This window comes from Haliotis cracherodii, unplaced genomic scaffold (assembly GCF_022045235.1).
Source record: "Haliotis cracherodii isolate W230 unplaced genomic scaffold, xgHalCrac1.p SCAF_13, whole genome shotgun sequence".
NCBI classification, from domain to species: Eukaryota; Metazoa; Mollusca; class Gastropoda; order Lepetellida; family Haliotidae; genus Haliotis; species Haliotis cracherodii.
The window spans coordinates 34524981-34537474 of record NW_027266268.1 but is presented as its reverse complement, the minus strand read 5'-3'; the positions used below and the strand labels follow the sequence as shown (position 1 = coordinate 34537474).

The 12494-nt window shown below is 42.2% G+C and overlaps 1 pseudogene; it reads left to right on the top strand.

Annotated features, from left to right (window-relative positions):
- Positions 1-7640: 7640 nt before the first annotated feature.
- LOC139459226 (BTB/POZ domain-containing protein 6-like) lies at positions 7641-12220 on the top strand (annotated as a pseudogene).
- Positions 12221-12494: the final 274 nt, after the last annotated feature.

The following is a 12494-nucleotide window of genomic DNA, read 5'->3' as shown; positions in this document are numbered from 1 at the left end:
GTAGAGCTTTAGAGAAATTGTAATGTAACAGGTATTTTTAGAGTGATATTGTAAGATTTACTTCATGTATTTGTTGTTAAACAATTGTCTGTGTTTATTTCATTTTTCATTTGTGTCTCTTCCTAACATATGGTGCTCCATGTTATAATGATAGATGGCGTTTGGACAAGACTAGAGTCCTGTATGTAGTAAGCTAAATGACAGCCACTAATATCCCTCTATTGATCAACAAAATGCATATAATTAAAACTGTTTAAACGGCAGTATTAACTGCTCCAGCCATATCTAAGCAATACGCAATACATGACATTCATTTGTATAGAAAACAAATTTAGTTTCAGCGATATGCTAATTGTTTGGTATAAAGACCTGAGAACTGTGATGGTAACTGAAGCCTCCCCACACCATGATGCTTCCTCCTCCCCGCGGGATGACGTGGACATGGAGTGGTTGCAGCTGTCTCTGTTGCTCTTGGTCGTCGGTCACGCAGATGTGTCACCCGGATTTAACGGTCCTACTCAGGGCGCCGTTCCACAAAGCGATCTTAGTGCAACGTTGATCGTAAGCCTATGATACAGTATAGGAGTTACGACCAACTTAGCACTAAGATCGCTTTGTGGAACGGGGACTGGAGTGGCTGCAGCTGTCTGTGTTGCCCGTGGCTGTCTTTAACGCAGATGTGTCACCCGGATGTAACGGTCCTGCCCTGGAGTTGTGACCCTTGGCTGTCCAGATCGAGGCCAGCTATGGACACTGCCTGTCTGTTGATGCCTTGCGATCAATCTGGTGATGGTAGACACATGACATCCAAAGTGCCTCGGCATCGCATATGGCGTTGATCCGGCCTGTGGCATCTCCATGGCATCGACTCTCTGGAGTTAGTTAATCCAACAGGCGGTCGGGGAGCCTAGTGGTTAAAGCGTTCGCACGCCACGCCGAAGACCCGAGTTCGATTCCCGACATGGGTACAATGTGTGAAGCCCATTTCTGGTGTCCCCCGCCGTGATATTGCTGGAATACTGCTAAAAGCGGCGTAAATTATACTCACTCACTCACTAGTTAATCGAACTATGTATCCTGTACTTTGTCAAAGTCGAGTGTGAAATGCTTAGTGCTTTTTTATATAGTGGCTTATAAAGGATGGACAAGGGGTAAAATGCACGGTATATCTGCATGTGATTTGCGCTGCATGTGTAAAAAAACAATCTATTACATACATTTCAATTCGGCTTTCACAAAAAAACCTTAACTTGTGTTTCTTTTGCAGTTATGTATATATTGCCTTTGTTTTGCCTTTTATCAACTTAATCATGTGTGTGTTCGATGTAATTTGATTGTTCATTGGTGTTGCGTGGATATTTCCTGATTTCTTTTGTTTCTGTACAAACTGATTTCTGGATTAACCTTCGCGCTTCAACATGGGAATCAAAACGTAACGGTGTAGATATAATAATAAACTACTTTTACTATTTACCATGTGTTTCATTAATCTTTGAAAAGAAGTACAATCCACCATTGCCAAATATAATGTCTTACATCTTGTGCAATACGGGGCGGTCGGGTAGCCTAGTGGTTAAAGCGTTAGCTCGTCACGCCGAAGACCCGGGTTCGATTCCCGACATGGGTACAATGTGTGAAGCCCATTTCTGGTGTTCCCCGCCGTGATATTGCTGGAATATTGCTAAAAGCGGCGTAAAACCATAGTCACTCACTCTTGTGCAATACATATATACATACGCACGCACGCTCGTGCCAACAGACACACGTGCACACAGATTATCAAAGTTGTTTGCTTTGGCAGCTATAAAGCCCAGGATGGTCATCTATGATGTTTGATATCTAAATTTCAACATAAACTAGCCACGCTCCATGAACACATGCTGTATTAATTCTCAGGAGAACTTTTGTTTACAAAGTATACTTATAAAAAATAAAGAAAACGAAATTGATAATCTTTTGTAACTTCTCCATTGCAATGATAATTACCTTTCAGGTCCATCCTCTGAATCTTTCCATCGTATGATCTGTCTCAGTCCGTGCGACCGTGACGAGAAACATCAGTTGTTCAGTACGTCCTCTTCATCTGTTCAGCGATATCAAAGAAATTATTCGTTTTCTGCTCAGATCGACAGTTGAAACAAAGAACTTTGGCCAAGTTCAGATGTATTGATGAGCTAATGTAGTTCAAAAACGATCAAGAAGCCAATTCCCTTCCAAATATTTAGCCACCTCATCTAGAAATAAAGGTGACCAGTGAGACCTCCTTGTCTGTTCCATATTCAGATCCGGGCATAAAGATTCAGAGTGACAAAAAACTGTCCAATAAGATTGGAGGCGGGGCGAGGTGAGGTGAGGTCAAATTGGGTTTAATGTTAAGTCCAAGATTATTGCACATATATAGTCGCGCGCATGCACGTGTGTGTGTGTGCATGTGTGTGTGTGTGTGTGTCTGTTTGTATTATTGCCAATATTACTAATACCAATATTATGGTGTTATCCCACTGAGATACCATGCTTTATCCCACTGAGATTTAGCATTAATACACCACTCTGACACAGCAAACTGACTTAAAGCCGACCACTCCTTATTTTAGCCCCGTAATGCTGAGCGCCAAGCAGGGTAACAACAAGTACCATATTTTACCTTTGGTATGAGGTGCCCAGGAGTGAACATCCCCGACCTTCCTCTCTCCAGGCAGACGCTCTTCTACTAGACCACAGAGGCGGTCCAACAAGACTGTATGACAAGGGGGTTGACTTCAACTTTCCAATAGTCAACCTTAACCTTTATGTTGAGCAATATTGCAGCAGCAGCATTTCGTATCCATATTTCACAGCTTTTGATGTACAATCGAGCTTGCTCTTTCTATCAGGATTACAAAAGGTTTTATGTCAGAGACATTTCCAAATTTGACTCATGTGTCCAATGCAATTCCCAATTTTCAATTGTACTATATGTTCCCATGTATTTTCAGGTGAACATTTGACTTGCCTATGCATGTGTTTGTGACAGGAGCCACTGGTGAGGCAGGATACGCTCACCTCTTCGCAAACACCTGGTATCATCAGTATTTGATAGCGATTCATAAACACATGCTCATGATTTAACTGAAATCGTACAATCTACTCTGCTTTTAGCAGAGACTTCTTATGAATATGGAAAGGGTTTTGTTGCTTTGATTTACTATCATGCTACCCCAAGCACCCTTTATCATGGAAAATTGGGCATCCTGGAAACCTGAGATCCTGCATCATCGAGGCAAAGGTGGTAGCTGACTGTAACATTCCAGTTTCCACCCTTGTTGATGTTGGCTGGAATTTCCAGGTTCGATCGCAGGTCCATCAGTGGCTATTACGATTTATGTCCCTTCTATATCCCTCCTTCTGACCAATCAGATTCAATGTCTCATTTCACTTTCATTTGTTTCAAACAAAATGATGGCGCCCAGTCGGGACGATCTGATGGATAATCAACATTTCTGTTGTAATAACAGGGTGTTTGCATGCGAAGTGCGTCAGATCACTTGAGCACCTTGATTAAAACATGAAAAGATGTGTAAAATATCTGTCGACGCAGAGTAGACGGTACACATGCTTTGCAAATCCTGCAGTCGACCAAAACCTGCACCTTGAAATCCTTGTTGTTTATGAACCTGTTCTCTAGTTCGTGACATGATTTTGATTGGACTTTGCATTGACTCGTTAGTCCAGCCAAAATGTAACACCAGAATTCCAGCTTAGTTTGGCAAGGGTGGAAACTGGACTTCCATAGTCAGATACCTCCATTGCCTGGTGAAGATGGAGATCCAGGTACACTGCATATTGTGACACCGTCACACCCTGGACAGGCTTGTAGATTTTGGTGCAAAAACAAGAAAAATCCATCACAATCTTTCTGGGTATTTATTTTTTTTATCAATAACATTACAGAAAATAAATTGTTTGATTTGTTTTAAACTTGTATTTAAAACTTATATCTGTACAATATGATGTTCATATAAATTTGTACAAAAGGGATGTAAAATGGACTATCCTTCAAGAAGGAAACATTGAAGCATGTAGAAACACAATACAGGACAACGATATGTACATAAGATATTTTCGCTTTCTCCACACGTATCAATGACAATGATATGTACATAATGATATGTCATTTTCCTCCACGCGTATCAATGACAATGATATTCACACATGATTATACACTAGCTCAGCACGACAACACTGATATATTTACAACAGTTGCCAATAACAACAAGATTATTCACACAGATAAAACATAGCCTAGGGTTGATCTTGAAAATCTATTATTTAGTACTTAAGTTTAAGCTGACAAGCGGGCATCGATGTATATGTCTCCAGATGCTGCAACATTCGTAAACACAAAATAAGAACACCGTCACTGATGATTATCATTTCCTGAAGTCAGATCAACATTTCTAACATTTAATATCATAAACAGCAAATACAGATTTTGTGACATCAGGTTAAGAATACATACTAGTGTGGTGAGTAGGAATATGTTGGATAGTTGGTTTCTTGTTTAAAGAGAAAAGTAATCACAAGAAGCATCATTTTAGATTTTGATGAAAACACTTCATCCTGTGTATTTGTATATCGCCTAACACCCTACCCACCACTAACACCCTTTCCAACTAACACCCCTCCCCACCAACACCCCTTTCCAGCTAACACCCTCCGCTACCAACACCCATTCCTGCTAACACCCTCCCCTCCACTTACACCCATTCCAACTAACACCCCTCCCCCACCAACACCCCTTCCCTGCTAACACACGCCCCACCACTAACACCCTTTCCAGCTAACACCCTACCCTGCAGTTACACTCTTTCCAACTAACACCCCTACCCTACCAACAGCCCTCCCCTACCAACACCCCTTCCCTGCTAACACACAGCCCTCCCCTATCACCCTTTCCAGCTAACACCCTCCCCTCCACTAGCACCCTTCCTCTACAAACACCCTCCCCCACTTACACTCTCCCTCATAACCTAACCTGAATATTAAATAAATAATGATCAATTTCCAACATTTCAGATATTTGAATTGAACCCTGAACAGGTATACAAATATCAATTCCAGCACTTCTAATGTGCTCAGGGAGGATTAATCATGTTGTTGATAATATTAACTTAAAAAATGTGAGTTTGTTCCATACTTGGTCCCCATTATACATATCTACAAGATCTTGCTGACATACACATACAGCTATCACTGCACTCCAAGGCACGGACATCATGCAATGATTGTCAACCTTAAACAACATTCATTTCAATGTGTGACACACATGTCTCCAGGCCACTGAACATATTACACATGTTCTACCAATATCACAGGAAGGAAATATAACTCGTATTGCATCAACATTATTATTGTTGTTGTTACTGTAAGAATCTAGTATCCAATAAAACATCCACCTTAGGAAATCTAACACAGTATGCATTAACAAGTACAACAACGTCATAATGACAAGCAAATTTTTGCCTCCTTTGGGAAATGTTGGCAAGTATTTCAAGAAGTCCTCAGATTTTATGGCTAAGTTAGTATACTCTGGGATGAGTGAGTGAGTGTTACATTTATTGCTTCTTTAAACAGTTTTCAGTTATATCGAGTCGTGTCAGGAAAGTGATGCAGGTACATCAGGGATGAAATTACAAGAACACCTACAAGCCCGATTTAATATTAATAAAACTGGTCCCGGCTAGCGGGCTACTGCTAACTGCCATCCCCGTACAGTTGACTGAATAAATGACATTGCGTGGTTCACAATCAACAAAGTATATTCTCTATCACAGTCAACCATCTTTAATTGGCCTTGAGTTTGACCCAGGAAGAGAGGTGTGACGTGATTGCGAAGAGCCAGCATCCCTGTACACGACAGCAGTCAGTGCCACGACGGAGCACCTGTAGAGGGGCCTTGTGATGATGACTGAAGCCTCCCCACACCATGACGCTGCCTCCTCCCCACGGGTTGACGTGGACCTTGAGTGGCTGTAGCTGTCTCTGTTGCTCTTGGCTGTCGGTCACGCAAATGTGTCACCCGGATGTAATGGTCCTGCACTGGAGAAGTGGCCCTTGGCCGTCCAGATTGAGGCCGGTCTTGGACAATGCCTGCTTTTCAGTTCTTTTCACAAATTATTTTGTTCATATCACAAACAAAGAAACCTGACGTGCGTTTCATTGGTGGTGAAGTATATACTGCTGCTGCCAAATATTTGACTCATTGTGCCTTTTACGATTGTAAACTTAATCAGATTAGTTTCGATGTAATTTAATTGTTCATTGATATTAAGCAGTTATTTCCTGATTTCACATTTTTTGTACAAATCGATTTCTGGATTTACTATTTTCTATGACTAGCTTTCAACTATGGGCCATAACAATGTGGACTAGTCAATGTAGTACATTGTTTGAGTAGGTAATTGCAAGTGTATTTAGTCTGTTGAGGCCGTTTGTACATTAGTGACAACCAGTTGAACGTGATAGGGGTCGAAATGAACACAGACATGGACAAGAACGAGTACCGAGCAGTCATCAAGTTTTTAACTTTAGAGAAAAAGTACCCTCCAAGAAATTCATGTCCGCATGTCACAAGTGTATGGGTTATAGTGCCCAGCTATTCCTCACAACATGCAAACAGTGAGTGTTCCATACAAATACTCGACAGCTTGAAATAAAATAGTCACAGTGTCACACCCTAAAGGGGTCAGTAGAGTAGACAGTAGACGTGGCTAAGGCAAAGAAGTGTCCTATAAACACGACCCACAACTCCTCCCAAACACGGGAGAGACTGCGTCAGTGTTGACATGAAAGGAAATAACATTGAAGACGTTGTTGTTGTTGTTGTTGTTGCATAAAGGGTTTAAGAGGTCGCCTTCTGCCTTGGCAATTTCGGCTGACCTGTCCCTCTGTGTGTGAGAAGGGTTCACATATCTATTGTGAGTTCGGTGTTCACATAATTTCTGTTTTTGCATTGATATGATTTCTATTTTCTTATATTGATATGATTTCATTTTTATCCTTGGCTGCTCTGTTTATATACGTTCGAGCAGCTGTCCATCTCTCACAAATAAAGTTAGTTTGGCCTTCGCTATTGCATCTCTAGGCTTTAGGAGATCTATGACAGATAGCGGATCTAACTGCAATTCTTGTTTCAACTTAGCCCGGGCTGGGGCATGGTCTTGACATTCCAGTAACACGTCGTCAATGGTTTCAGCCTGATTGCAAGATGAACAAACCTTGTCATAGTGCATTTTGTGACCAAGTCTGAGGCGTGAGATAGCAATTTCAATTTTCCTTTCATTTGAGTATGAGTTTGGCTTTTGTTGGACCTTGGGTTGAATTTTGTATAGCCATCTGCCGATCTTACTTGCGTCCCATTGTGCTTGCCATCTTTTTGCTATGGAGGCTTTGATTTTGCTTTTTATCACTAGTTTACTAAAGGGAATAGGCTGTATATCCGCTTTGTCTAGAGCTAGCTTCGACAGTGAATATCTATGTGAGAGGGGATCCAACACAGCTCCACCTGTTGCCCTTGGAGAGACTGCTTCAGTGTTGACATAATAGGAAATAACAATTGAAGGCGTGGGCTCGACAGCCTTCGTATTTCGGTGAGACTGTAGATGTCACGTGACGTCCACCAGGAAGCAAGACCGGGTTGTGTTGTCTCGAGGTGTTACACATACAGGTAAAGAAATCAGACGTACATTTACATCAACGATTGTATATTAATTAAGTGTTTGAGGGACATTTACATAATTATGTTCACCTAGTTGCAGCTCATTTAATCCACAGGTCACTTTTATCCAGGTAGAACTCATGAACGCTGGTGTTTATAAATCGAAACTTGAAGTCCTATTGCCTGTCCATGGTTATCTCCCTTGGTGTTCGCCTCACAGCAACAACGGAGCTCTCTTTTGATTACACACAACCATGTGTTTTCCCATGTGTTTCCATAGTAACGTTATATGTTGTTCTAAAAATAACTAAGCATTCAACAACTATTACATGTACACGTGTGCACAGTCTGGCCTAAGGGCTGAGTGAGTGACATCTTAGTGTTGGTGGAGTGAGTGAGTGACACCTTAGTGTGGGTGGAGTGAGTGAGTGAGTGAGTGAGTGAGTGAGTGAGTGAGTGACATCTTAGTGTGGGTGGAGTGAGTGAGTGACACCTTAGTGTGGGTGGAGTGAGTGAGTGACACCATAAATGGGTGGAGTGAGTGAGTGACATCTTAGTGTGTGTGGAGCGAGTGAGTGACACCTTAGTGTGGGTGGAGTGAGTGAGTGACACCATAAATGGGTGGAGTGAGTGAGTGACATCTTAGTGTGGATGGAGTGAGTGAGTGACATCTTAGTGTTGGTGGAGTTAGTGACATCTTAGTATGGGTGGAGTGAGTGAGTGAGAGCTTTGTGTGTGTGGAGTGAGTGACACCTTCGTTTGTGTGGAGTGAGTGAGTGACATCTTAGTGTTGGCGGAGTGAGTGGGTGACACCTTAGTGTGGACGAAATGAGTGAGTGACACCTAAGTGTTGGTGGAGTGAGTCACACCTTAGAGTGTGTGGAGTGAGTGACACCTTAGTGTGGATTGAGTGAGTGAGTGATATCTTAGTGTTGGTGGAGTGATTGGGTGACACCTTAGTGTGCATGGCCTGAGTGAGTGAGTGACATCTTAGCGTGGGTTGAGTTAGTGATTGACATCTTAGTGTTGATGGAGTGAGTGAGTGACATTTTAGTGTGGGTGGAGTGAGTGAGTGACACCTTAGTGTGGATGGAGTGTGTGAGTGATACCTTAGTGTGGATGGAGTGAGTGAGTGACACCTTAGTGCTGATGGAGTGAGTGAGTGACACCTTAGTGCTGATGGAGTGAGTGAGTGGCATTTTAGTGTAGGTGGAGTGAGTGATATCTTACTGTTGGTGGAGTGAGTGAGTGACACCTTAGTGTTGGTGGACTGAGTGAATGGCATTTTACTGTTGGTGGGGTGAGTGACACCTTAGTGTGGGTGGAGTGAGTGAGTGACACCTTAGTGAATGGAGTGAGTGAGTGACATCTTTTTGTGGGTGAAGTGAGTGAGTGAGTGGCATCTTAGTGTTGGCGGAGTTAGTGATATCTTACTGTTGGTGGAGTGAGTGAGTGGCATTTTAGTGTGAGTGGAGTGAGTGAGTGACATCTTAGTGTGAGTGGAGTGAGTGAGTGACATTTTAGTGTTGGTTGATTGAGTAAGTGACATCATAGTGTTGGTGGAGTGAGTGATTGACATCTTAGTGTTGGTGGAGCGAGTGCGTGATATCTTAGTGTTGGTGGAGTGAGTGAGTGACATCTTAGTGTGGGTAGAGTGATTGAGTGTCATCTTAGTGTGGTAGGAGTGAGTGAGTGACATCTTAGTGTTGGTGGAGTGAGTTAAAGACATGTTAGTGTTGGTGGAGTGAGTGAGTGACATCTTAGTGTTGGTGGAGTGAATGCGTGACATCTTATTGTGGAATTAGAAGCCCGATGTGGAGCAGGTTTCTGTGTTTGTGAAATCTAAGTGTATGGTGCTGTCAAACCAAGGATCGTGATCAAGACGAATCCGGGATCAGAGCCTGCGATCACCACATCCTGGTCCATATTGCGACTCCAGTATCAAGGTTTGAAGAAAACGAAAACGTTTTTAGTTAAATTAATAAAAAATTAAGTCTTCCTCAGAGGGAATACAGAGTGTTTTCATTTTGTTTGTTCAGACACATCATGGCTACTGATGTTGACAATTGGCAAAGTGGAAAGTCCTTGGCGGAAACCAACCTGCACATGTTGGACAGTTCGTTGTTGGCTGATGTGACCTTTCTCGTTGGAGATCAAAGGGAGACAATCCAGGCTCACAAGTTCATTTTAGTCAGCCGTAGTTGCGTGTTTCACGCGATGTTCTGTGGATCGATCCCCGAGACGGGCCAAGTACTGATTCCTGATATTCAGACAGACAACTTCAAGACCTTTCTAAGGTGAGTTGAGATGTTTTATTGGTATATTTCGAACTATCTGGCAGACGGGTATCAGAAGATAAAAGAAGGTACAAAGAGAACAAGTTGTTGACATGGCACAATCTCCAGCAGCCACAATATGACACGACAACGTATCACCATATCTAGAGCTGTTTTATAAGCATCTAAAACAAAAGACACAACGATTTACACAACCCTAATTAATCTCAAATGAAAGCAGTCCATTGTAGAATACCAACTGTATCTTGATGGTTTCTCGAGTTTTTAATGTTTACTCACATGGTGTAATTACACCAGCATGCAATAATTTCTGATTTGTGAAATGTTTACCTGCTAGAAATTACATCACTCAGTCGTTTCTGAAATATCTCATGTTTGCCCACTTGGTATGTTTACACTGATATTCCATAGTTTCTGTTTAACAAAACGAAAAATCACGATCATTTATCATCCAAAACTGGTTCCCACAGGAGATATCGCTTGGGTGAGATCAAGCGATATCTACACTGTAGATATCGCTGCAATGAAATTGCATCACAATGCTTTGCAGGCCATTGTGACGTCACTGGTTACCATGACGTCGCAATCAAATGACATCACTAATGGTTCTGCTACTGAAGCTGTTAGCAGTATTTTTTACACTTAAGACACTGCTTATTACTTTCTACAAACTGAATAAGTTGGAAATAATGATGTTGGATGATAAATAAAATCTCACCCTTGTGTCTTTTGATATCAAATATATCAACACTCGCTGATAAAAGTGGAAAAAATCCTCGGCAAGCCTCGGTGTTTTCCCACTTTTATCAACTCGTGTTGATATATTTGATATCAAAAGACACTTGGGAGAGATTCTCTATTTATCACCCAAAACTGATTTCAATGAGAGATATCTGTATGTGAGATCAATGAAATTGTAACAATGCTTTGCGGCCAGTGTGATGTCATCGGTTACCATGACATCACAATCAAATGACATCACTAATCCCACTGCCACTGAAACTGTGGCTGTATTAGTTACATCCACGACACTTGGTGTTGCTATTCAGAAAGTTAAGCTAAATAATGATTTTTGATGATTAATAGAATCCCACCCTTGCGTCTCAGCAAGACTGAGTTGATACATTTGATATCCAAACACACCCGGGTGAGACTTTATATAACATTAACATTTCATCACCAGGTATCTCTACACAGGGGAGGTCGCGTTAACTCCTGACACTGTCCTTGGTCTGATGTACGCTGCTAGGAAATACAGCGTCCCAGGACTGGAAACGCAATGTGAGAGGTTCTGTTTACAATTTATGTCGCCTAGCAACGCATGTCTATTCCTACAACAAGCAGACCTGTTTGACAAAAAAAACCTGAAAGAAAGAGCTCTGGAAGTCATTAAATCCAATGCCGAGGTGAGTGTTGCTAGCGAGGGATTCTGCGAGCTAAGCAAGGAATGTCTAAAGCTGGTCCTGAAGGCAGATGACATGAGAGTTAAAGAGATTTGCATCTTCCGATCTGTCATGTCTTGGGCGGAAGCTGAATGTCGACGGAGGGAAGGGAGGTAACTCCAGAAGAGAAAAGAGAAGTTCTGGGAGAGTGTTTGTTTCTCATTCGTTTTCGATCTATTTCAATGGCGCAATTTGCCACAACTGTCTGCAATGAAGGTATTTTAAGTGATGCCCATGTCATAATGTTCTTACGAAAATACTCTATCAGCCACCTGGATATACGGCCGTTCTGTGACATATCTCGGAAATCTCCTGTCTATAACTTATCTCGCTCACATCCTGACCAAGAGTCCCACCCGACTTTTTACGATACAAACTATCTATATGATGCGTTGTATATATCCTGTGATACCAGTGTTCGCCTGACCGGGCTGAGCATGTATTCTGGGATCCAGGAAGGCAAGGTGGCTGTAGGCATAGTTGTTACTGACAGTGATGACAAAACACTGCTGAAGCACCACCAGGTCGTGGATGTGTCAGAGGGGCAACTCTCAGATGTGGTGATGTTTCCTTCACCTCTGTCTGTTAGCAAAGGAAAGAAGATAAAAACCAAAGTCACCAGGTCGCACGATTCATTTCATAATTATACATGTAAAATGAACAATCAGCAAGTAATGAGGCATGGCGCATCTGGTGTTGTGTGGACACTGGGGCACTGTAGGGAAAGTGAATTTGAAAACAGCCTAGCCTATGGATTGCTTACTGGGATTTTCTACGAATTGTAGTGTGTTTACCTTTTACCCTGATCCGTATTAACAAATTCAGATGACCCAGGGACAACTCTCCTTCCAACTCCTCCATTACTGTACGACAGTGGGGCGGTGGGGAAGCCAAGTGGTTAATGCGTTCGCTCGTCACGCCGAAGACCCGGGTCCGATTCCCCACATGGGCACAATGTGTGAAGTCCTGGTAAATTCTGATGTGCCTCTCCGCTACATTGCTAAAAACGGAGTAAAACGATACTCACTCACTGTACGACAGTAATGTATTCAGGAAATA